The 27,628-nt window shown below is 39.3% G+C and overlaps 1 non-coding gene across 1 annotated transcript; it reads right to left on the bottom strand.

Moving 5' to 3' along the window:
* Positions 1 to 4,839: 4,839 nt before the first annotated feature.
* LOC148564989 (small nucleolar RNA R71) lies at positions 4,840 to 4,943 on the bottom strand. The gene has a single exon (XR_015884480.1). It is a non-coding gene; the product is annotated as a small nucleolar RNA R71 (small nucleolar RNA).
* Positions 4,944 to 27,628: the final 22,685 nt, after the last annotated feature.

Below are 27,628 nucleotides of genomic sequence, written 5' to 3'. Positions count from 1 at the left end.
GCACCATTGGTTCTTCAAGAAGAGGAAGACACCACCCTCACTAAGGTGGACTCATTCTTTAATCTCCTTGTTTATTTATTTTCCTGTTTTTTTATTTTTGAGCTTTATGTTTATTTATATTTGTGTCTTATTACATGATCATTAGTGTCTAAGTTTCTATGCCTTAAAGTCATGAATATGAATCCATCTCTTAAATGAATACATGGTTTCGAATTCATCCTTGAAACTAGTTTAATTATTTTGATGTGGTGACAATACTTTTTGTTTTCTGAATGAATGCTTGAACAGTGCATATGTCTTTTGAATTTGATGTTTATGAATGTTAAATATGTTGGCTCTTGAAAGAATGATGAAAAGGAGAAATGTTATTTGATAATCTGAAAAATCATAAAAATGATTCTTGAAGCAAGAAAAAGCAGTGAATACAAAAGCTTGCAAAAAAAAAGAGAGAAAAGAAAAAAAAATGGCGAAAAAAATAGAAAAAGAAAAAGCAAGCATAAAAAGCCAAAAGCTCTTTAAAACAAAAGGCAAGAGCAAAAAGCCAATAGCCCTTAAAACCAAAAGGCAAGGGTAATAAAAAGGATCCAAGGCTTTGAGCATCAGTGGATAGGAGGGCCTAAAGGAATAAAATCCTGGCCTAAGCGGCTAAACCAAGCTGTCCCTAACCATGTGCTTGTGGCGTGAAAGTGTCAAGTGAAAACTTGAGACTGAGCGGTTAAAGTCAAGGTCCAAAGCAAAAAAAAAAAAAAAAACAGAGTGTGCTTAAGAACCCTGGACACCTCTAATTGGGGACTCTAGCAAAGCTAAGTCACAATCTGAAAAGGTTCACCCAGTTATGTGTCTGTGGCATTTATGTATCCGGTGGTAATACTGGAAAACAAAGTGCTTAGGGCCACGGCCAAGACTCATAAAGTAGCTGTGTTCAAGAATCAACATACTGAACTAGGAGAATCAATAACACTATCTGGATTTTAAGTTCCTATAGACGCCAATTATTCTGAACTTCAGTGGATAAAGTGAGATGCCAAAACTATTCAAGAGGCAAAAAGCTACAAGTTCCGCTCATCTGATTGGAGCTAAGTTTCATTGATATTTTGGAATTTATAGTATATTCTCTTCTTTTTATCCTATTTGATTTTCAGTTGCTTGGGGACAAGCAACAATTTAAGTTTGGTGTTGTGATGAGCGGATAATTTATACGCTTTTTGGCATTGTTTTTAATATATTTTTAGTAGAATTTAGTTACTTTTAGGGATGTTTTTATTAGTTTTTATGCTAAATTCACATTTCTGGACTTTACTATGAGTTTTTGTGTTTTTCTATGATTTCAGGTATTTTCTGGCTGAAATTGAGGGACTTGAGCAAAAATCAGATTCAGAGGTTGAAGAAGGACTGGAGATGCTGTTGGATTCTGACCTCCCTACACTCAAAGTGGATTTTTTGGAGCTACAGAACTCCAAATCACGCGCTCTCAAATGCGTTGGAAAGTAGACATCCAGGGCTTTTCAGCAATATATAATAGTGTATACTTTGATTAAGGATAGATGATGTAAACTGGCGTTGAACTCGAGTTCCATGCTGCATTCTGGAGTCAAACGCCAGAAACAGGTTGCAAAGTGGAGTTAAATGCCAGAAACAGGTTACTGATGCCAGGGCATCTTGGCCAGTTTCACTGACCTTTTCTTTACTGTTTTTAGGTTAGTTTCATGCATTTCTTTAGGAAATAAGCTAGTTTTGGGTAGATATTCACTCATGCCTTGATTCAAGCATACATTGTGCATTTTACATAATTTCATGAGGATTTTGCATAAGTTTAGTGACAAATATTATGTTGCATTACTCATGACTTGGATTAGAGCTTTGATGCACTTTATTGCTTGATTTCAGGACCAAAAGGAAGCAAGAAAAGGGGAGGTAACTTGCAAGGTTAATGAGAAAAGTGATTGCCAATAATAATCTCAAAAAGCCATCAATGCCCACGTTAGAGAGTCACGTTAACTAAGTTAACGTGAACTCTAACGTGGAAAAGAGAGTTGAGCCAACGTTAGTGACACTTAACATTGTCACTAACGTTGGCAATTACTCATAAGTGGCCACGTTAGAAGCCACGTTAACCTAGTTAACGTGGCTTCTAACGTTAAGGGGGGAAGAGAAGCCAACGTTAGTGACACTGAACATTGTCACTAACGTTGGCCTACGGTGCAAAGTACCACGTTAACTCCCACGTTAACTTGGTTAACGTGGGAACTAACGTAAAGGATGAAGAGTTGTCGACAACGTTAGTGACACTCAACATTGTCACTAACGTTGAAGCAACCACACAACCCCCAAGAGTCACGTTAACTTCCACGTTAACTTGGTTAACGTGGAAGCTAACGATGAGGAATGAAGGATGAGCCAACGTTAGTGACACTCAACATTGTCACTAACGTTGGGATGGCTAAAGATGGCCACGTTAGAAGCCACGTTAACCTAGTTAACGTGGACTCTAACGTGAGACCTAGGGGCACATTGGAACGTTAGTGACAATGTTGAATGTCACTAATGTTCTCGAAGGATGGCAAGGGATACGTTAGAAGCCACGTTAACCTAGTTAACGTGGGCTTTAACGTGAAGCAAGAAGGGGCACACTGGAACGTTAGTGACAATGTTGAGTGTCACTAACGTTCTCGAAGGTTCACAAGGCAACGTTAAAAGCCACGTTAACCTAGTTAACGTGGGTTTTAACGTGAGGCAAAGGGGTGCATTGGAACGTTAGTGACAATGTTAAGTGTCACTAACGTTCTCGAACTTATATTCTCACTAAATATTAACACCCCTAACGTCCTGAACTAAAGTCTCCGCCCACTTCGCACTTTCTCTCTGCAAGTAAAGCCAAGCCCAAATAAAGAAAGGAACTGCTTCAAACTCAAGATCCAAAGGCCCAAGACTTGAAGAATCACACTAGAAGCTGAGAAGAGTAGTATATATAGGAGTAGCTTTGAAATTGAGAAATAGTTCTAGAGGCTGGGAAAAAGAGAACTACTTTCTGTATTTTACTTTCTTTGCAATTTCTAGTTTTATGATGTATTCTCCATCTTTGTTTTCATTTTCAAGAGCTATGAACAACTAAACCCCTTTCATTGGGTTAGGGAGCTCTGTTGTAATTTGATGGATCAATACTAATTTTCATTATTCTTTTTCTATCTTTCCTCTTGATTTTACTTGAAAGCTTTCGATCTTCATCCAATTGAGTAGTTATCTTGGAAGAGAAGCTATTCAAACTTGGATCTCTTTTGAACCTTGAAAGAGGAATGAATAGATCAAGCTAGAAATACTTTCTCATGCTGGACCAAATTGGGTTTGGATGGGTATGTGACTATAACCCTCTCAATACTTGATTTGGGAAATGCATGTGGTATAATCAGTGACCATACTTCATCTCTTCTCATGAGCAATTGACCAAGGAATTGGCTATTGATTAAGATTTGAGAGATTGAATTGCAAGAAATTATAATTCAATCACTTAAGATTGCCAAGGAGATCAATGAGTGCATTGATTGAGGAAGAGATGAAAATGAAGTTGATCCGGAGAATTGCCACATCTCCTAAGCCCAATGAACTCCCCATCTCTGATCTTACCCATTCTCTTTAATTTCTGCTATTTACTTTTATGAGCAATTCCCCCATTCCCATTTACAATTCTGCATTTTATTTTTAGTCATTTACTTCCAGTCCTTTAATTCTAGCATTTACTTTTCTGTTATTTACATTCCCGCCATTTTATTTTCTGCAACTCTCAACCCAAATTCTGGATTCGCTCAACTAGAACATTCTTCTAATTAAAGTTGCTTGATCAATCAATCCCTGTGGGATTCGACTCACTCTATTGTGAGTTTTTACTTGACGACAACTTCGGTACACTTGCCGAAGGGAGATTTGTTGAGAGACAAGTTTTCCGAGCATCAAGTTTATGGCGCCGTTGCCGGGGATTGATTGTGCATCAACAATGATTAAATTGGAAGATCACTAGATTGAGCATTTTTATTTTGTGAATTTCATTTTTCTGTTTGAGTGATTTACTTTTTGTTTTAGTTAAACTTCTTCTCTTCCCCCTTTACTCTTTTGTTTTTCTTTGTTATTTCCAATTCTATTTGCTAACCCACTAACTGTTTGATATATTGCATCAACCACAACTAACAGTAATTCTGACACAAATACTGTCTGCACCTATTTTCTTTGCTTGTACTTGTTGGTTGTATGACAGGGAGAAGAAGCGGGGCTTCAACTTCCTTTGATTCTGAACCTGAGAGAACCTTCCTTAGACTAAGGAGGGAGGCAAAAGAAAAACGTGTAGTTGGTGCTGAAGAAGAGGAGGAATACTTTGAGGAATACTTTGAACTAAACATGGAAGAAAACATGGAAAATCATCATGAAGAGGAGACTCACAACCATGGCAGAAGAGGTGGAGCAAATCATGCTGGGGAGGATAGAAGAGTTTTGGGCTCTTACATCAATCCAAACCCAGGCAATTATGGAAGTAGCATCCAAAAGCCAACAATCCATGCCAACAACTTTAAACTTAAACCACAGCTCATCACCCTTGTTCAGAACAACTGTTCGTTTGGAGGAGGTGTTCAAGAAGACCCCAATCAACATTTGACCACCTTCCTGAGAATATGCGACACAGTGAAATCTAATGGTGTTCATCCTGACGCCTATAGACTGCTCTTATTTCCCTTCTCACTCAAGGACAAGGCAGCCAAGTGGCTGGAATCTTTCCCAAGGGAGAGCTTGACAACTTGGGAGGTTGTGGTGAACAAATTCTTAGCAAGATTTTACCCTCCTCAACGAATCAACAGGCTGAGAGCTGAGGTTCAAACTTTCAGGCAACAAGATGGTGAGACTCTGTATGAAGCATGGGAGAGGTTCAAGGACTTAACAAGGAGATGTCTACCTGACATGTTCAACGAATGGGTGCAGCTGCACATATTCTATGAAGGGCTATCCTATTAGTCAAAGAAGGCCATGGACCATTCATCAGGAGGATCCTTGAATAAGAAGAAGACCATTGAGGAAGCCATAGATGTTATTGAAACAGTAGCAGAAAACGACTACTTCTATGCTTCCGAAAGAGGGAACACAAGAGGAGTGATGGAGCTAAACAATGTAGATGCTCTGTTGGCCCAAAACAAGCTCATTACCCAGCAGCTGGCTGACCTCACCAAGAAGATGGAGAGGAACCAAGTAGCAGCAATCTCATCTTCATCAATAATCCAAGAAGGAGTGAATGAAGAAGCAGAGGGGAGTCAGGAGCAAGCCAACTACATTGGGAATTCACCAAGGAAAAACTATGATCCATACTCCAAGAGTTACAACCCTAGATGGAGAAACCACCCAAACTTTGGGTGGGGAAGTGAGCATGATCAAAATCAAGACCAGAGACGTTACAACTCCAACAACAATGCAGCTCACCAGCAATTCACCCAGAGGACATCTCAACACCCCACAACAACACTTCTCCACACACTTATCAAAACCAAAACAGCACATCTGCTCCGAATCACTCATCAATTGATGACAAGCTCTCTAAGATTGAAGCCTTACTTGAAGGAATATGCCAAGAGATTCAAGAAAATAAGGTGTTCAAAGAGGAGGTGCGAGCCAATATTAAGAACCAGGGAGAGACCATTAGGAAGCTGGAATTCCAGGTGGGATATTTAGCTGAGCAGATTCCCAAACCTACTGATAGCTTCCCAAGTGACACGGAGAAGAACCCCAAAGGAGAAGCAAAGAAAGTAAGATGGGAAGATTGCAAAATGGTCACTACAAGTGATCAAGAGATTGAAGAAAAGCAAGGCAAAATGTGCAAACAACCTGAAGACAACTTAACAAAGGAGGAGGATAGAGATCACAAAGAACCAAAAATCTCACAACAAGAGCTGCTGAAGCTCTATGCACCATTCCCTCAACTGCTCAATAGTGCTGTGGGAAAAAGAATATACTCAAGGTTCCTAGACTTGTTTGCATCTCTGCATGTGAACATACCATTTATCAAGGCAATTCAACAAATGCCTGCATTCATCAAGTATATGAAGGAACTTCTTCCCAGGAAAAGCTCACTCAAGGGAGGGCAGACTATAGTGATGAACAAGGAATGTAGTGCCCTTATTCAACCTGAGTTGCCTACAAAAAGAAGAGACCCAGGAAGTTTTCATATCCCTTGTGCCATAGGCGAAAATATGTTCGACAGAGCACTATGTGATTTAGGGGCCAGCATCAATTTACTGCCCCTATCCCTGGTGAAGAGGATGCAGATCAATGAGATAATGCCCACAGATGTCATTATCAAACTGGCTGACAAAACTCAAAAGCAAGCAATAGGAGTGGTGGAAAATGTGTCGCTAAAAGTTGGGAAGTACTTTCTCCCAACAGACTTTGTCATTCTGGACATGGAAGAAAGTCACACCCACCCAATCATATTGGGAAGACCATTCCTAGCTACGGCCAGAGCACTTATCGATGTAGAAAAAGGGGAGCTAATATTGAGAATCCATGATGAACGACTCAACTTCAATGTCTTTAAACTCTCACAAGAAACAGATCAAGAGGACAAGGAACTAGGCACAAACGATAAGGAGACACTGATGGAGGAGGCAAGCACTGAAGCACAGCCAGTTCATTCTGAAACCCCCTCAATTGATAAACAAGGAAAACAGCAATTGCCACAGCTCAAAGAAAAGTTGGAGGAACCCAAACCTCTAGAGGTAGGTGAAGACAGCATCACAACTCCTTGGAGAAAAGAGGTCACCAAGGGGAAGGCAACCTCAAAAGAAACAAAGAAGAAGGTACCAAGGGGATGGAGGAACAAGAAGATCCCTACGGAAGACTTCTCTCCAGGGGATAGAGTTGTCTCAGCTTACTTCACAGATACTCCCCCTAATCTCCCTACTGTACCATCTCAATTACCTAAGGTCTTCACTATCAACAGAGTTCTTTCCCTAGAACATGTGGAGATCATTGATCCAACCAATGGATACAAGTCCACAGCAAGAGGGGAGGACTTTAAGCACTACCAACCACCCTGATGAAGGAAAAACATCAAGCTAGTGACGCTAAAGAAGCGCTTCATGGGAGGCAACCCATGTTTTATATGTTTTTAAAATAATAAATAAATCAATGTTTATGAATTTTAACCCAAACTTGACAAACATTTGGTGAAATCTTTATCATGCAGTATATAGTGAAGAACAAGTTTGGTGTTCAAAGCAAGCCAAGATGCATGCTAGTCTTGGGAGCTTTGAACAAAACTTTTCATCACATTGCTTCAAACTAAGTTTGGTGTCACCCCATGGTGCCACCAAAATGCATATAAGGACCCACCAATAGTTAGTTAATTAGTTGGAATTCATAAATAAACAATCAAATCCTTTCTTTCATTTTATTCTAGCCATAGAGTTTAATTTTTTTTATGATAATAATTTCCTTATTTCAAATCTTTATAGGAAAGGAAAAGAAGCATGAAAAGGGATTGATTGGATAATTAAATGGGGGAGATTTTGCCACTTAATGAAGAGCACTACACACATGTCTCAAGAGGGAACGCATGGGGAAACATTGCCATGCAACATTGGAGAAAGAAGACCCTTGAAGACCAAACCAATCACTCTCATTAAGTGATGATCCTTGTCTTTCCTTCATAAACAACCCCATCCGTCCATCTAGTAAACATTCATGCAATCCACACCCTTCATTCACTCATGATTTTCTTATATAAGTGAACCTTAGTGCATGCTCACTCCTCACATTCAAATCCCCACTCTCCACACTTCTATTGGCACACTAAACCCTTCATCACACATTGCTTTAACCAACCCACTCTTCATCTACCCGAAACCACAAACCCCCTCAAACAACAACTCAAGTCATGGCATCATCAAGCTCAAAGAGGCAAAAGAGGAAGGAACATATGGTGAGTGCTCCTTTTGATGACAAGAGATTCAAGACTGCCTTTTATGAGCATGAATTTGAGTGGATAAGGGCCAGAAAGATATTGCCAGAGTTAATCTTCCAAATCAATGCCAATGAATCACCACAGATTTAGAGAAAAATCGAACAGAGGGGGTGGCAATTGCTCACCAGTCCAGAGGGGAAGATCAATGGAAACCTCATCAAAGAATTCTATGCAAATGCAGTTAGAGAGGATAAGACCAAAGCCCCAACCTTCAAAAGCTATGTGAGAGGAAGGGAGGTGGACTTCAGCCCAAGTGCCATAACAAGAGCTCTTCACTTGAAATCACCTCATTTTGATGAAGGGAGTTATCAGGCAAGGATAAGTAGAAGCCCCGATAAGGATGAGCTCTCAAAGATAGCATCAGATATCTGTGTCATAGCCGCTGACTGGGAGAGGTACTCAAATGGGAGACCAAAATTCATAAAAAGGGGAGACCTTCACCCTGAAGCCAAAGGATGGTTTGAACTTGTAAGGAGGTCCATCCTACCAGCTGCCAATAATTCAGAGGTTAACATCAATCGAGCCACTATGGTACAATGCTTAGTACAAGGTGGGAAAATCAAAGTGCATGAGCTCATTGCCGAAGGGATTCAAGAGTCAGCTGAGAAAGCTGACTCAGGTGCCAGACTTTGGTACCCCAACACCATTCTCTGCTTGTGCAACAAGGCCAAGGTAACATTTGAGGACAGCAGCCCAGACTGGGTGAACCCAGGGAGGCCAGTCACACTCGAGCGAATGGTCTATACCACACCGGCTTAGCAACTAAGAAGGCCGCATATAGGAAGGCAAAGGGTCCAAGAAGAAGCTCATCAAGAGGAATATCATCAAGAAGAGCATCATGACCCAGCCAACTTGAATATGACTCACCTTCTAAGAGCCATTGAAGATTTAGGACAGAGACATATGGAGGGACAAGAGCAAATACTGAACCGGTTGAGCCAACAGGAAGCATGGCAAAAACAACAAATAGAGCAGCAGTAGGAACAATACTCCCAGCTCACTCAAGCCATCAACCAAGTGAATGAGAGGCAAGAGATTCAAGAGAAGCACTTGCAAGAACTCAACCAGCGGCAGATAGCCCAAATGAAAACCTTCAATGAGTTCAGTGTACTCAATGAAGGAAGGCAACTACATAGGGAGGAGTTCTATGTAAACACTCAAGCCGAGTTGAACTACATGACCAGTAATATGCATCAGCTACACTATGCCATCCATACATATGATGAGGTCCAAAAAGAATTTATAGAACAAGAAGAGAGGAAAGTGAAACAGCAAAAGGAGACACTCAAGAAGAAGATGGAAGATAGTGGTTTCTGGAGGAAGCTGCTTGGAAAAGGCAAGGGAAGTGGAGGTACAAGCACTCAAGAGAGATACAATGAGGACAAAAAAGGATGGGAGCATGGACATCCACATGAATGAAAGGTGGTGGAGTTCTTTTTAGTCCATCATTTTCTATGCTTTAAATAAGGAAGATCTTGTATGAAATAGAACCTGCTTCCATGTTATGTTTAAACTTTTTAAAATTATGTCTTTTAAGTTTTACTTCTGAATAGGTCCATGATTTCTGGTTTAAATGTCATTGCATCATTCCCTTATTTACTTGTAAGCTTGTCCATTTTAAATCAAATTGAAGAAGAGAATGATTATGTTTTTTCTTTAAAAGACCAGAGTAGAGTTCATATTGTGGAAGTGCATTCATGAATCTTTGGGGTAGTCATAAGTTAGCTAAGTTGGTTCAACCACAAGGCTGGGATGACAATTATATGGCCTAAATACTTTGCTTTGGATACACTCATGAGACTAAGTTAATAACAAGATCCTAAGAAGAGAAAAGGGAAAGAACAATGGAAGTGAAAAACAAAAGAAAAAGAGTAAGCAATAAGGCTAGGCATCAATGGTTTTAATCTTGAGGCAAGTGTCTGTGGTGCTCCTGTGTGAGGGATCTACTTGGATGAATAAGCTCTTATGGGTGCCTTATCACCTGGTAACTTGGGTTAACTAACTCGGGATTATCAGCTGAAAGTCCACTATCAAGAGTAACCTTCACTACAGAGCATTTAGTAACCCAAAGAGGTGCTGGACACCAAGCTCTCAAGAAAAGAAAATAAACAAACTATATGCCTGTGGTGTGTATGTATGGGGGATAGGCTTGAGGGAGTAAGTCCTTAGGGGTGTCTCAACACCTAGCACCTTGAACCAACTGGTTCGGGAGTGTTGGCTAAAAGCTTATCTTAAAGAGTTGCCCCCTTACAGAGCACTTAGCCTAAATAACACAAACAACCCTTGAAATAACAAGAAAGGGATCAATGAATAAAAGTCTCATGGGATATAAACAAAGTGGGTGTTTAGGGACATGATAAAGGTCTGAAAGCCAGTAATGGAATGAACCTAAGTTGCTATGCATGAAACCACCATGAAATCAGTAACATGACTTCCACAAGAATGACTCATTCCTCTGGATATTCCATTCATCATTCTCTTGTTCCAATACTTGCTTAGGGACAAGCAAGCTTTAAGTTTGGTGTTGTGATGCCAGGGCATCTTGGCCAGTTTCACTGACCTTTTCTTTACTGTTTTTAGGTTAGTTTCATGCATTTCTTTAGGAAATAAGCTAGTTTTGGGTAGATATTCACTCATGCCTTGATTCAAGCATACATTGTGCATTTTACATAATTTCATGAGAATTTTGCATAAGTTTAGTGACAAATATTATGTTGCATTACTCATGACTTGGATTAGAGCTTTGATGCACTTTATTGCTTGATTTCAGGACCAAAAGGAAGCAAGAAAAGGGGAGGTAACTTGCAAGGTTAATGAGAAAAGTGATTGCCAATAACAATCTCAAAATGCCATCAATGCCTACGTTAGAGAGTCACGTTAACTAAGTTAACGTTAACTCTAACGTGGAAAAGAGAAGTTGAGCCAACGTTAGTGACACTTAACATTGTCACTAACGTTGGCAATTACTCATAAGTGGCCACGTTAGAAGCCACGTTAACCTAGTAGGTTAACATGGCCTCTAACGTTAAGGGGGGAAGAGAAGCCAACGTTAGTGACACTCAACATTGTCACTAACGTTGGCCTATGGTGCAAAGTACCACGTTAACTCCCACGTTAACTTGGTTAACGTGGGAACTAACGTAAAGGATGAAGAGTTGTCGACAACGTTAGTGACACTCAACATTGTCACTAACGTTGAAGCAACCACACAACCCCCAAGAGTCACGTTAACTTCCACGTTAACTTGGTTAACGTGGAAGCTAACGATGAGGAATGAAGGATGAGCCAACGTTAGTGACACTCAACATTGTCACTAACGTTGGGATGGCTAAAGATGGCCACGTTAGAAACCACGTTAACCTAGTTAATGTGGACTCTACCATGAGACCTAGGGGCACATTGGAACGTTAGTGACAATGTTGAATGTCATTAATGTTCTCGAAGGATGGCAAGGGCTACGTTAGAAGCCACGTTAACCTAGTTAACGTGGGCTTTAACGTGAAGCAAGAAGGGGCACACTAGAACGTTAGTGACAATGTTGAGTGTCACTAACGTTCTCGAAGGTTCACAAGGCAACGTTAAAAGCCACGTTAACCTAGTTAACGTGGGTTTTAACGTGAGGCAAAGGGGTGCATTGGAACGTTAGTGACAATGTTAAGTGTCACTAACGTTCTCGAACTTATATTCTCACTAAATATTAACACCCCTAACGTCCTGAACTAAAGTCTCCGCCCACTTCGCACTTTCTCTCTGCAAGTAAAGCCATGCCCAAATAAAGAAAGGAACTGCTTCAAACTCAAGATCCAAAGGCCCAAGACTTCAAGAATCACACTAGAAGTTGAGAAGAGTAGTATATATAGGAGTAGCTTTGAAATTGAGAAATAGTTCTGGAGGCTGGGAAAAAGAGAACTACTTTCTGTATTTTACTTTCTTTGCAATTTCTAGTTTTATGATGTATTCTCCATCTTTGTTTTCATTTTCAAGAGCTATGAACAACTAAACCCCTTTCATTGGGTTAGGGAGCTCTGTTGTAATTTGATGGATCAATACTAATTTTCATTATTCTTTTTCTATCTTTCCTCTTGATTTTACTTGAAAGCTTTCGATCTTCATCCAATTGAGTAGTTATCTTGGAAGAGAAGCTATTCAAACTTGGATCTCTTTTGAACCTTGAAAGAGGAATGAAGAGATCAAGCTAAAAATGCTTTCTCATGCTGGACCAAATTGGGTTTGGATGGGTATATGACTATAACCCTCTCAATACTTGATTTGGGAAATGCATGTGGTATAATCAGTGACCATACTTCATCTCTTCTCATGAGCAATTGACCAAGGAATTGGCTATTGATCAAGATTTGAGAGATTGAATTGTAAGAAATTGTGATTCAATCACTTAATATTGCCAATGAGATCAATGAGTTCATTGATTGAGGAAGAGATGAAAATGAACTTGATCCGGAGAATTGCCACATCTCCTAAGCCCAATGAACTCCCCATCTCTGATCTTACCCATTCTCTTTAATTTCTGCTATTTACTTTTATGAGCAATTCCCCCATTCCCATTTACAATTCTGCATTTTATTTTCAGTCATTTACTTCTAGTCCTTTAATTCTAGCTTTTACTTTTCTGTTATTTACATTCCCGCCATTTTATTTTCTGCAACTCTCAACCAAAATTCTGGATTCGCTCAACTAGAACATTCTTCTAATTAAAGTTGCTTGATCAATCAATCCCTGTGGGATTCGACCTCACTCTATTGTGATTTTTTACTTGACGACAACTTCGGTACACTTGCCGAAGGGAGATTTGTTGAGAGACAAGTTTTCCGAGCATCAAGTTACAAACTGGCGTTCAACTCCAAGAAAGACCTCTACATGTGTAAAGCTCAATGCTCAGCCCACAAGTGGGCCTCGGAAGTGGATTTCTGCATCAATTACTTATCTCTGTAAACCCTAGTAACTAGTTTTTATAAATAGGAATTTTTACTATTGAGTTTTCATCTTTAGTTTTATCTTTAGATCACGTTTGGGGGCTGGCCATTCGGCCATGCCTGAACCTCATCACTTATGTATTTTCAACGGTAGAGTTTCTACATACCATAGATTAAGGTGTGGAGCTCTGCTGTTCCTCACGAATTAATACAAAGTACTACTGTTTTTCTATTTAATTCAACTTATTCCGCTTCTAAGATATTCATTCGCACTTCAACATGAATGTGATGATCGTGACACTCATCATCATTCCCTATGAATGTGTGCCTGACAACCACTTTCGTTCTACCTTCGATTGAATGAGTATCTCTTGGATTCCTTAATCAGAATCTTCGTGGTATAAGTTAGAACCCATAGATGGCCATTCTTGAGATCCGGAAAGTCTAAACCTTGTCTGTGGTATTCCGAGTAGGATCCGGGAAGGGATGGCTGTGACGAGCTTCAAACTCGCGAGTGCTGGGCGTAGTGACAGACGCAAAAGGATGGTGAATCCTATTCCAATATGATCGAGAACCTCTAGATGATTAGCCATGCAGTGACAGCGCATCGGACCATTTTCACAGAGAGGACGGGATGTAGCCACTGACAACGGTGATACCCAATATACAACTTGCCATGGAAAGGAGTAGGATTGATTGGATGAAGACAGCAGGAAAGCAGAGGTTCAGAGGAACAAAAGCATCTCTATATGCTTATCTGAAATTCTCACCAATGAATTACATAAGTACCACTATCCTATTTTATATTTTATTTATCTTTTACTTATCAGTTCATAAAATAGTTGAATCCGCCTGACTGAGATTTACAAGGTGACCATAGCTTGCTTCATACCGACAATCTCCGTGGGATCGACCCTTACTCACGTAAGGTTTATTACTTGGATGACCCAGTGCACTTGCTGGTTAGTTGTACGAAGTTGTGAAACAAAATTAAGAATATGAACCTGCGTATGAAGTTTTTAGCACCGTTACCAAGGAAGTAAAGATCACGATTTCGCACACCAGTCACCATCATCCTTCACAACATTCAAGTGGGTAAAATTCATATCCCTTAGCTTTCTCATCCCACTTGAATATGGTTTTCTTGAGACAGATGGTCAACTTAGAGCTCTTTGTGGCTATAAGAGTAAGAGGGAGATGGTTAGTGGTAAGAATTGTCATGTAAGGTTCAATATGGTTGCATGCTCCAAACTGAAGTATCATGGTTGGAAGAATACTAAATTGAATGGGTCTAGGAAGTTGTTTGGCTGCTTTAGTGAGAATTCAGATTGCTTGCTACCCGGATGGAATCATGATGATCAACAAGAAGACGGGTGCAAAAGCAAGGTTTGGGACCCCGGAATTCATTCTGGCAATCAACACTCCTGGGGCCTTGTCACTTGCTTTAACTTGCTTGAAGGCTTTCTGCGCCTAGTTTGGGATCCCGGAGGATACTGGAATCACAAACATTGGTGGAGATTCAAGGATCAGTACAAGCACAAGCCACCATAACAAAGGACTCCCCAAATGTCCAACTTAAGGACTTTAACTAAAAGTGCTAGGTGGGAGACAACCCACCATGGTATGATCATTCCTTTTTCAATTTTAATTCGTTTTGTTTGTTTTTATGTTTTATTTTATTTCATTGAACCTGGAATTATTCATAACATCCATATTAGCATTGCATTTTGCATTCTACGTAAAAAAAAAAAACACGCACGCGACGGGCAGCGTTGCTAACGCGTCCGCGTCACCAGTGCATTTTAAAGAAAAGAGAATTGAACAGAGAGTCACGCGAGAGCGTGGCTGGAGGCCTGCCTTTGGCACAAACATGCCCACGCGTCCGCGTCAACCACGCGGCCGTGTCAATTGGAAATTACGCCTCCCACGCGTCCGCATCACCCACGCGAATGCGTGACTCTAAAAATCGACGTAAAAATGGGTTTATGGCAGCAAGTTATGATGGAGTGGGGCTGGAATGATGCTAGAAGCACCAGCCCTATCACGCGACCGCGTGCCCCACGCGTCCACGTCATTTTCAAAATATGGCCATTCAAGCGATCGCGTCACCCACGCAACCGCATCACCTTAAATTTTGGCAAAATGAGTTTGAAACAGAGAGTTGCGCGAACGCGAGGCTGCACTCGTGCCAATCGCACAAATCAGGCCACGTGATCGCATGACCCACGTGGCCGCGTCACCTGAACTTATCGCACACCACGAGACCGCGTCACTCAAGCGTCCGCGTCACATGCGACACACAGCTTAACCAGATCAGTGCCAATTATGTTATATTTTCTTTTCTAATCCTAATTTCTTCTATCTTTTCTTCTTTCTTCCTCCTTTCTTACTTTCTTTTTCTTTTTCCATTGGTGTTAAAATTCTCTTCTTCAACTATTGCATCTTTTCTTGAATTATTCTGGTGCTTCATGACTTGTTTTATTCTAATTGGGTATTATTATTCATAAGTCAATGCTAATTTTTATAATACTAATATTCCTTTTGCATTGATATGCACTTACACTATTTTGCATTACCCACACCCTCTTTTCTCATTGTTGCAATTTTTGCACTATTGATATGCCATGTGCTTCTTTTGTTTTCTCACTTGCAAGTTGTAGCTACCATGTAATTGAGATCCTCATCATTTGGCATTAACCCAACCATATTTTAAATTGTCTCCTATCTTTATTTTTGGGTTACTTTTCTTCTTTTTCCCCTTCTTTCAGGATGGCCACCGAGGAAGGGAAACAGAAAATGTTTATATGGGGCGACCGACAAGTCCACCTGCACAATCTTTGGAGAAAAACATCAGTTATAACCGCCCATCCACTTGCACATCTTAGCATGCACCGAGGACGGTGCAATCTTCAAGTGTGGGAGGTCGATACCGATCTCCATGGGTTAGTTACTCTTCTATCTCAACACCAATGGTTTATTTTCCTTGTTAGTTGTTGCATTTGCATGTTTGATTGCATGATTATTTGATTTTGTGCATATTTTACCACTTGGTTGAAGTAATATTTTCTTTTTCAAGAAACCTTTTAGAGCATTTCACTAATTTGAATAAAGTTTAATGTTAAACTTGTTTGAAGAAATATTATACTAGAACATGGTTTGGAGCTTGAACACACAAAACCTGTGAGATTTTGAGCCTATTTGATTGGTTGCATTTTATCAACCAAAATTTTATTTTTGGTGTGTGTTGTTCTCTCTAAAATTGTGATCTTTGTCTTGCTTAATTCTATATTTCCATTATTTGATGTATGCATACACTTACATGATTGACGCATTTGTTTCACTGAGCTTACATACCCATATGGCCTTACCCTTTCATTATTCTTTGCAAACCAATGTTGAGCCTATTATACCCCTTTGTTCTTTACTTTAGCACATCATTAACTCTAAGCGGAAAACAATAATGTCCTTAATTTGAATCCTTGGTTAGCTTAGACTAGTGAGAGTGCTCATGAATTAAGTGTGGGGAAGTTGAATTTGGAAATATTTGGTTTAAGAATTGAGTATGTTAGAATTTTCTGAAAATGTGAAAGAAATGTTTAGGACATGATTCATGCATCCAATAATTTAATCATATGCATTGAGAAAAATAAAAAAAAAGAAAAAAATATATATATAAAATACAAAAAAAAAAAGAGAAGTGAGAAAAAGAAAAGAAAAAAAAGAGCAATTAAGCAAAAAGGGGACAAAATGTCCCAAAGTAAGTGAAAACAATGCATATGTACTGTACTTGAAATTAGAATGCATGAATATGTAGAAAACATGGTTAATGGATAGTTAGATATTGTATTATGATTACATGGATTGTCTAAGTTAGGTGGAAAGTTTAAGTTAATTAAGGATTCAGATTTTAGTCCACTTGGCCAAATACAATCCTACCTTGACCCTAACCCCATTACAACTTGGTGTGCGAAATTGTGATCTAGATGTGAAATTGTTGTTCGAAATTGATTCCCTGGTAAAGGCTCCAAAGACGTGTGCACAATACCATGGTCCAAACATAACTTCACAACTTCGCGCAACTAACCAGCAAGTGCACTGGGTCGTCCAAGTAATACCTTACGTGAGTAAGGGTTGAATCCCACGGAGATTGTTGGTATGAAGCAAGCTGTGGTCATCTTGTAAATCTCAGTCAGGCGGATTAAATTGTTTTAAGATAGTGGTACTTATGTAATTCATTGGTGAGAATTTCAGAGTAAGTGTATAGAGATGCTTTCGTCCCTCTGAACCTCTGCTTTCCTGCTGTCTTCATCCAATCCTTCCTACTCCTTTCCATGGCAAACTGTATGTAGGGAATCACCATTGTCAATGGCTACTTCCCATCCTCTCTGTGAAAATGGTCCGATGCGCTGTCACTGCATGGCTAATCATCTGGAGGTTCTCGATCATACTGGAATAGGATTCACCCTCCTTTTGCGTCTGTCACTACGCCCAGTACTTGCGAGTTTGAAGTTCGTCACAGCCATCCCTTCCCGGATCCTACTCGGAATACCACAGACAAGGTTTAGACTTTTCGGATCTCAGGAATGGCCATCCATGGGTTCTAACTTATACCACGAAGATTCCAATATCTCGGACTCGGTCATCTGTATTAGATATCCAAGAGATACTCATTCTAGCTTGTTTGCATGTAGAACAGAAGTGTTTGTCAGGCACGCGTTCATAGGTGAGAATGATGATGAGCGTCACATAATAATCACATTCATCATGTTCTTGGGTGCGAATGGATATCTTAGAATAGGAATAAGCTTGAATTGAATAGAAAAACAGTAGTACTTTGTATTAATTCATGAGGAACAGCAGAGCTCCACACCTTAATCTATGGAGTGTAGAAACTCTACCGTTTGAAAATACATAAGTGATAATGGTTCAGGCATGGCCGAATGGCCAGCCCCCATGAAAGTCTAAGATAGCATAAAACTAATCAAAGATCATTTACAAAGATAGCATAAAGTCCTATTTATACTAAACTAGTTACTAGGGTTTACAGAAATGAGTAAATGATGCAGAAATCCACTTCTGGGGCCCACTTGGTGTGTGCTTGGGCTGAGCTTGAATTTTACACGTGGAGAGGTCATTCTTGCAGTTGAACGCCAGTTTGTAACGTGTTTCTGGCGTTGAACTCCACTTTGCAACTTGTTTCTGGCGCTGAACGCCAGACTGCAACATGGAACTGGCGTTCAATGCCAGTTTGCGTTATCTAAACTCGGCAAAGTATGGATTATTATATATTTCTAGAAAGCCCTGGATGTCTACTTTCTAACGCAATTAGAAGCGCACCATTTGAAGTTCTGTAGCTCCAGAAAGTTCACTTTGAGTGCAGGGAGGTCAGAATCCAACAGCATCTGCAGTCCTTCTTCAACCTCTGAATCTGATTTTTATTCAGGTCCCTCAATTTCAGCCAGAAAATACCTGAAATCACAGAAAAACATAGAAACTCATAGTAAAGTCCAGAAATGTGATTTTTAATTAAAAACTAATAAAAATATACTAAAAACTAACTAAATCATACTGAAAACTATGTAAAAACAATGCCAAAAAGCGTATAAATTATCTGCTCATCACAACACCAAACTTAAATTGTTGCTTGTCCCCAAGCAAATGAAAATCAAATAGGATAAAAAGAAGAGAATATACTATAAATTCCAAACTATCAATGAAACATAGCTCCAATCAGATGAGCGGGACTTGTAGCTTTTTGCCTCTTGAATAGTTTTGGCATCTCACTTTATCCATTGAAGTTCAGAATGATTGGCATCTATAGGAACTCAAAGTTCAGATAGTGTTATTCACTCTCCTAGTTCAGTATGTTGATTCTTGAACACAGCTACTTTATGAGTCTTGGTCGTGGCCCTAAGCACTTTGTTTTCCAGTATTACCACCGGATACATAAATGCTACAGACACATAACTGGGTGAACCTTTTCAGATTGTGACTCAGCTTTGCTAAAGTCCCCAATTAGAGGTGTCCAGGGTTCTTAAGCATACTCTTTTTTTGCTTTGGACCTTGACTTTAACCGCTCAGTCTCAAGTTTTCACTTGACACCTTCACGCCACAAGCACATGGTTAGGGACAACTTAGTTTAGCCGCTTAAGCCAGGATTTTATTCCTTTAGGCCCTCCTATCCACTGATGCCCAAAGCCTTGGATCCTTTTTATTTACCCTTGCCTTTTGGTTTTAAGGGCTACTGGCTTTTTGCTCTTGCCTTTTGGTTTTAAGAGCTTTTGGCTTTTTCTGCTTGCTTGTTCTTTTTCTCTTTTTTTTTTGCTATTTTTTTTCTGCAAGCTTTGTATTCACTACTTTTTCTTGCTTCAAGAATCATTTTTATGATTTTTCAGATTATCAAATAACATGTCTCCTTGTCATCATTCTTTCAAGAGCCAACATATTTAACATTCTTAAACATCAAATTCAAAAGACATTTGCACTGTTCAAGCATTCGTTCAGAAAACAAAAAGTATTGTCACCACATCAAAATAATTAAACTAGTTTCAAGGATGAATTCGAAACCATGTACTTCTTGTTCTTTTGTTTTTAAAACATTTTTCATTTAAGATAGGTGATGGATTCATATTCACTACTTTAAGGCATAGACACTTAGATACTAATGATCATGTAATAAGACACAGACATAAATAAACATTTAACATAAAAGATGAAAAATAGAAAATTTATGAACAAGGAATGAGTCCACCTTAGTGATGGTGGCATTTTCTTCTTGAGGAACCAATGATGTCCGTGAGTTCTTCTATGTTTCTTCCTTGTCTTTGTTGCTCCTCCCTCATTGCTTTTTGATCTTCTCTAATTTCATGGAGGATGATGGAGTGCTCTTGATGTTCCACCCTTAGTTGCCCCATGTTGGAACTCAGTTCTTCTAGGGAGGTGTTGATTTGCTCCCAAAAATTTTGTGGAGGAAAGTGCATCTCTTGAGGCATCTCAGGGATTTCTTGGTGATGAGCTTCTTCATGCGTCCCTTGAGATCCATGAATAGGCTCTCTTGTTGGCTCCATCCTTTTCTTAGTGATGGGCTTTTCCTCATCAATGAGGATATCTCCCTTTATGTCAATCCCAGCCGAGTTGCATAGATGGTAAATGAGGTGAGGAAAGGCTAACCTTGCCACAGTGGAGGACTTGTCAGCCACCTTATAGAGTTCTTGAGGTATAATCTCATGAACCTCCACTTCCTCCCTAATCATGATACTATGGATCATGATGGCCCGGTCTATAGTAACTTCAGACCGGTTGCTAGTGGGAATGATTAAGCGTTGAATGAACTCCAACCATTCTCTAGCTACAGGCTTAAGGTCCAATCTTCTCAGTTGAACCGGTTTGCCTTTTGAGTCAATCTTCCATTGAGCTCCTTCCACACATATGTCCATGGGGACTTGGTCCAACCTTTGATCAAAGTTGACTCTTCTTGTGTAGGGGCGTGCGTTTTCTTCCATCATTGGCAAGTTGAACGCCAGCCTTACATTTTCCGGTCTTATGTGCCATCAATGGTAATGGAAAAACAAAAAGCTTATGCTTTTACCACACCAAACTTAGAATATTGCTCGCCCTCGAGCAAGAGAAGAAAGAAAAGAAGAAGAAGAAGAAGAGAAAATATGGAGGAGAGTGGGGGGAGGTGTATTCGGCCAAGGTATAAAAGAGAGGGTTGTGTTGTGTGGAAATGAAGGAGGGATGGAGGGGTTTATATAGTGAGGGGAGAGTGGATGGATGTGAGTGGTGAAGGGGTAATAGGGAAGAGAGTTTGAGGTGATTGGTGAAGGGTTTTGGGGAAGGGTGATGCGGGCAGAAATTAGCGAATTAAAAATTATTAAAATATATACGTTGCAAGTATAGTTCTTAATTCGCCGGAAATCCACCTATCAATTTAGAAAGGTGTCACAGAAAATTGAATTTAAAATACTGGGAGTATGAATCCCAGGTCGTCTCCCAACGAGTTGCAGAAAAGTGTGCTATTTTATTAATCAGAGGTTTTCAAAAAGGTTTGAATTGGGCAAACTGGAAATTAAATTGGTGAATTTGAATAATGTAAATAAAAGCCTTGACTGGGAATTGATTAGTTGGAATCCCTATTATTGTTGGAATGCTCTCAGGATTAATCGACAATTAAAGGTTATCCTGTTTAGTTATCCTTCACTAGGTGAAGGAAAGTTAAACAAGTTGGAATGCTACGTCCGTTCACAAGTTGCAATCCACTTAATTAAAAGGGATTGGTGTTAGTGATTAGAAGGCAATCCAACCATAAACCCAATTACAATTTTTCTTTTAAGCCTTCCAACTCAAAGATTCCTTTCAATCAATTCCCCATCAAGTTAGGGAACTACTCACTCATTGTAAAGGTAAAATTCATAGCATATAAAAAGGAATTAAGGGAAGACATTGTAAATAAAATTAAAATAGTCAATTAAAAATAAAAGTGATCCTTGTATTAAATAACCCTAAGAATATTCCAATGGTAAAATTAAACAAAGCAAAGAACATGGAAGAGTAAGACCAAGTAAAGAAAACGAACTAGAATGACGAAGTCTTGATGAGGTAATAACTCTTCTCAATATCCCAAACTATGAATGTAAAATAATAATCCTAAAAACTATGAATGTGTAGAGAGAAAACCTAGGGGAGGAGCAAAACTAGATCTAAAATTAAAACTATGTAGAATGAATGTTGTCTTTGGTTTCTGCATATTCTCTGGCTCTAGTCTGCTGTTCCAGGCCAAAAACTGGGTCAAAATAGGGCTAGAAATCGCCCCCAGCGAATCTGCAAATTATGCAGGTCGCGCACGTCACGCGATCGCGTCGCTCATGCGGACGCGTCATTCGCGTTTCTGCTTTGCCACGCGGACGCGTCGTCCATGCGGCCGCGTCACTCGTGCTGTTCCATCCGCGCGGTCACATCATTGGACCATTTTCACAAGAGGAGGGGATGTAGCCATTGACAACGGTGATGCCCTTGCATAAAGCCAGCCATGGAAAGGAGTAAGACTGATTGGATGAAGACAGCAGGAAAGCTGAGGTTCAGAGGAACGAAAGCATCTCTATGCGCTTATCTGAAATTCTCACCAATGATCTACATAAGTATTTCTATCCTTATTTTATTATTAATTTTGAAAACCCCATTACTATTTTATATCTGCCTGACTGAGATCTACAAGGTGACCATAGCTTGCTTCATACCAACAATCTCCGTGGGATTCGACCCTTACTCACGTAAGGTATTACTTGGACGACCCAGTGCACTTGCTGGTTAGTTATGCGAAGTTGTGAAGATATGTTTAGACCATGGTTCTGTGCATCCGTTTTTGGTGCCATTGCCAGGGAATCAATTTCGAACAATAATTCACAACCAGAGTAACAATTTTGCATACCAAGTTTTTGGCGCCGTTGCCGGGGATTGTTTGAGTTTGGACAACTGACGGTTCATCTTGTTGCTCAGATTAGGTAAATTTTTTTTTGTTTTAATTTTCAAAATTTTTTCAAAAATCTTTCAAAAAAATTCCTCCTCAGTTTTCGAAAAAAAATAAAATAAAAATGTTTTCAAAAATATATTTTTCTTCAGAATTTTTAAGAATGAATTCTAGTGTTTCATGAAGCATGTGAAGCCTGGCTGGCTGTAAAGCCATGTCTAAATTCATTTGGACTGAGGCTTCCAATTTGTTATCAAGAGCAAGCTAGTTGTTGCTAATCCCCCTGCTGCTGTTCCTGATTTACATACTAAAGCTTGGCTGGCTATTAAGCCATGCCTGACCCTTTGATTGGAGCTTTAGACTAAAAAGCATAAGATTCCTGGAATTCATATTAAAAATTTTGGAATCCTTATTTTTATTTTTTCAAATAATTTTCGAAAAAAAATAATACAAAAAAATCATAAAATCATAAAAATAAAAAATATTTCATGTTTGAGTCTTGAGTCATGTTATAAGTTTGGTGTCAATTGCATGTTCATCTTGCATTTTTCGAAAAAATTCATGCATTCATAGTGTTCTTCATGATCTTCAAGTTGTTCTTGGTAAGTCTTCTTGTTTGATCTTTGCATTTGCATGTTTTGTGTCTTTTCTTGTTTTTCATATGCATTCCTGAATTCTTTATGTCTAAGCATTAAAGAATTCTAAGTTTGGTGTCTTGCATGTTTTCTTTGCATTAAAAATTTTTCAAAAATGTGTTCTTGATGTTCATCATGATCTTCATAGTGTTCTTGGTGTTCATCTTGACATTCATAGCATTCTTGCATGCATTCATTGTTTTGATCTAAAAATTTCATGCATTGCATCATTTTAATGTTTTTCTCTCACATCATAAAAATTCAAAAATAAAAAAAAATATCTTTCCCTTTTTCTCTCTTAAAATTTCGAAAATTAGATTTGACTTTTTCAAAAATTTTAAAAAAAATCTAGTTGTTCTTATGAGTCAAATCAAATTTTCAATTTAAAAATCTTATCTTTTTCAAAATCCTTTTCAAAAATCAAGTCTTTTTCATTTTTCTTAAGTTATTTTCGAAAATTCTAAAAATATTTTTCAAAAATCTTTTTCTTAATTTTACATCATATTTTCGAAAATAACATCATCAATTAATGTTTCGATTCAAAAATTTCAAGTTTGTTACTTACTTGTTAAGAAAGATTCAAACTTTGAATTCTAGAATCATATCTTGTGATTTCTTGTGAATCAAGTCATTAATTGTGATTTTAAAAATCAAATCTTTTTCAAAAACTAATTTCAATTATATCTTTTCAAAAATATCTTCTTATCTTATCTTTTTCAAAAATTTGATTTCAAAATATCTTTTCTAACTTCCTAACTTCTTATCTTTTCAAAATTTGTTTCAACTAACTAACTAACTTTTGTTTGTTTCTTATCTTTTTCAAAACCACCTAACTAACTCTCTCTCTCTAATTTTCAAAAATATCTCCCTCTTTTTTTCAAAAATTCTTTTTATTAATTAATTATTTTAACTTTCGATTTTAAGCTTTTCAAAAAAAAAAAATTTTACTAACCTTTTTCAAAAATTATTTTCGAAAATCCTCTCCCTCTCTCATCTTATGCTATTTATTTATTCATCTACTAACAATAAGGAACCTCTTTACTGTGACATAGAGGATTCCTCTTCTTTTCTTTTTCTCTTCTCTTTCTTATGAACAGGGACAAAGAAAAAGGCATTCTTGTTGAAGCTGATCCAGAACCTGAAAGGACTCTGAAGAGAAAACTAAGAGAAGCTAAATTACAACAATCCAGAGACAACCTTATTGAAAATTTCGAACAAGTAAAGGAGATGGCAGCCGAACCCAACAACAATAATGCAAGGAGAACGCTTGGTGACTTTACTGCACCTAATTCCAATTTACATGGAAGAAGCATCTCCATTCCTACCATTGGAGCAAACAATTTTGAGCTGAAACCTCAGCTAGTTTCTCTGATGCAGTAGAACTGCAAGTTTTATGGACTTCCATCTGAAGATCCTTTTCAGTTCTTAACTGAATTTGTGCAGATCTGTGATACTGTTAAGACTAATGGAGTAGATCCTGAAGTCTACAGGCTCATGCTTTTCCCTTTTACTGTAAGAGACAGAGCTAGAGTGTGGTTAGACTCTCAACCCAGAGATAGCCTGAACTCTTGGGATAAGCTGGTCACGGCTTTCTTAGCCAAGTTCTTTCCTCCTCAAAAGCTGAGCAAGCTTAGAGTGGATGTTCAAACCGTCAGACAGAAAGAAGGTGAATCCCTCTATGAAGCTTGGGAAAGATACAAGCAGCTGACCAAAAAGTGTCCTTCTGACATGCTTTCAGAATGGACCATCCTGGATATATTCTATGATGGTTTATCTGAGCTATCAAAGATGTCATTGGATACTTCTGCAGGTGGATCCATTCAGCTAAAGAAAATGCCTGCAGAAGCTCAAGAACTCATTGACATGGTTGCTAATAACCAGTTCATGTACACTTCTGAGAGGAATCCTGTGAGTAATGGGACGCCTATGAAGAAGGGGATTCTTGAAATTGATACTCTGAATGCCATACTGGCTCAGAATAAAATATTGACTCAGCAAGTCAATATGATTTCTCAGAGTCTGACTGGAATGCAAGCTACATCCAACAGTACTCAAGAGGCTTCTTATGAAGAAGAAGCTTATGATCCTGAGAACCCTGCAATAGCAGAGGTAAATTACATGGGTGAACCATATGGAAACACCTATAATCCATCATGGAGAAATCATCCAAATCTCTCATGGAAGGATCAAAGGCCTCAACAAGGCTTTAATAATGGTGGAAGAAACAGGTTTAACAATAATAAACCTTTTCCATCATCCACTCAGCAACAGACAGAGAACTCTGAACAAAATACCTCTAATTTAGCAAACTTAGTCTCTGATCTATCCAAGGCCACTGTAAGTTTCATGAATGAAACAAGGCCTTCCATTAGAAATTTGGAAGCACAAGTAGGCCAGTTGAGTAAAAGGATCACTGAAATCCCTCCTAGTACTCTCCTAAGCAATACAGAAGAGAATCCAAAAGGAGAGTGCAAGGCCATTGACAAAAGCACCATGGCCGAACCTGTAAGGGAAGGAGAGGACGTGAATCCCAAGGAGAAAGACCTCCTGGGACGTCCAGTGATCAATAAGGAGCTTCCCTCTGAGGAACCAAAGGACTCTGAGGCTCATCTAGAGACCATAGAGATTCCATTGAACCTCCTTATGCCATTCATGAGCTCTAATGAGTATTCCTCTTCTGAAGAGAATGAGGATGTTACTGAAGAGCAAGCTGCCAAGTTCCTTGGCGCAATCATGAAGCTAAATGCCAAATTATTTAGTATTGAAACTTGGGAAGATGAACCTCCCTTGTTCACCAATGAACTAAGTGATCTGGATCAACTGACATTACCTCAGAAGAGACAGGATCCTGGAAAGTTCATAATACCTTGTACTATAGGCACCATGATCTTTAAGGCTCTGTGTGACCTTGGTTCAGGGATAAACCTCATGCCCCTCTCTGTAATAGAGAAACTGGGAATCTATGGGGTACAAGTTGCTAAAATCTCATTAGAGATGGCAGACAATTCAAGAAAACAGGCTTATGGACAAGTAGAGGACGTGTTAGTGAAGGTTGAAGCCCTTTGCATCCCTACTGATTTCATAGTCTTGGATACTGGAAAGGAAGAGGATGAATCCATCATCCTAGGAAGACCTTTCTTAGCCACAGCAAGAGCTGTGATTGATGTGGACAGAGGAGAATTGATCCTTCAAATAAATGAGGACAACCTTATGTTTACAACTCAAGGATCTCTCTCTGCATCCATAGAGAGGAAGCATAAAAAGCTTCTCTCAAAACAGAGTCAACCAAAGCCCCCACAGTCAAACTCTAAGTTTGGTGTTGGGAGGCCACAACCAAACTCTAAGTTTGGTGTTGAACTCCCATATCCAAACTCTAAGTTTGGTGTTGGGAGGTCTTAACAAAGCTCTGCACATCTGTGAGGCTCCATAAGAGGCCACTGTCAAGCTATTGACATTAAAGAAGCGCTTGTTGGGAGGCAACCCAATGTTTAATTATCTAATTTTATTTTTGTTTTTCATGTTTTATTAGGTTCATGATCATGTGGAGTCACAAAATAAATATAAAAAATGAAAACGGAATCAAAAACAGCAGAAGAAAAATCACACCCTGGAGGAAGACTTTACTGGCGTTTAAACGCCAGTAAGAAGCATGTTTTGGGCATTCAACGCCAGAACAGAGCATGGTTCTGGCGCTGAACGCCAGAAATGGGCAGCATCTGGGCGTTTGAATGCCAGAAATGCACCCTGGAGGAGAGCTGGCACTGAACGCCCAGAACAAGCATGGTTTTGGCGTTCAACGCCAGAAATAGGCTACAAATGGGCGTTCAACGCCCAGAACAAGCACCAACCTGGCGCTGAACGCCCAGAGTTGTGTGCAAGGGCATTTTAAATGCCTAATTTGGTGCAAGATTGTAAATCCTTGAACACCTCAGGATCTGTGGACCCCACAGGATCACCTCAGGATCTATGGACCCCACAGGATCCCCACCTACTTCCACTCACTTCTTCTCACCCCTCTTTCACACAATCCCATAAACTCTCTTCCCCATCACCTCTTCACCACTCACATCCATCCACTCTTCCCCATAAACCTACCTCATAAACTCCACCTACCTTCAAAATTCAAAATCAATTTCCCACCCAAACCCACCCTAAATGGCCGAACCTTCACCCCACTCCCTTCCCTAGATAAAGCCTTCCATCCTTCCTCATTTTCACACAACACAACCCTCTTTTCTCTTCTTGGCCGAAACACACCCCCCCTCTTCTCCATCTTTTCTTCTTCTTCATCTTTTCTTTCTTCTCTTGCTCGAGGGCGAGCAAAATTCTAAGTTTGGTGTGGTAAAAGCATAAGCTTTTTGTTTATCCATTACCATGGTTCGGGGGAAATACTTAGATTTTAGTCCGGAAAATGTGAGGTTGGCGTTCAACTTGCCAAACATGGAAGAGAATGCACGCCCCTACACAAGGAGAGTCAACTTTGATCAAAGGTTGGACCAAGTCCTCATGGACATATGTGTAGAAGGAGCTCAATAGAAGATTGACTCAAAAGGCAAACCGGTTCAACTAAGAAGACTGGACCTTAAGCCTGTAGCTAGAAGAT

The sequence above is a fragment of the Arachis ipaensis genome, chromosome B5 (assembly GCF_059453495.1).
Source record: "Arachis ipaensis isolate K30076 ecotype BB chromosome B5, ASM5945349v1, whole genome shotgun sequence".
NCBI classification, from domain to species: domain Eukaryota; kingdom Viridiplantae; phylum Streptophyta; class Magnoliopsida; order Fabales; family Fabaceae; genus Arachis; species Arachis ipaensis.
This window is presented reverse-complemented; position numbering and strand designations above follow the sequence as displayed.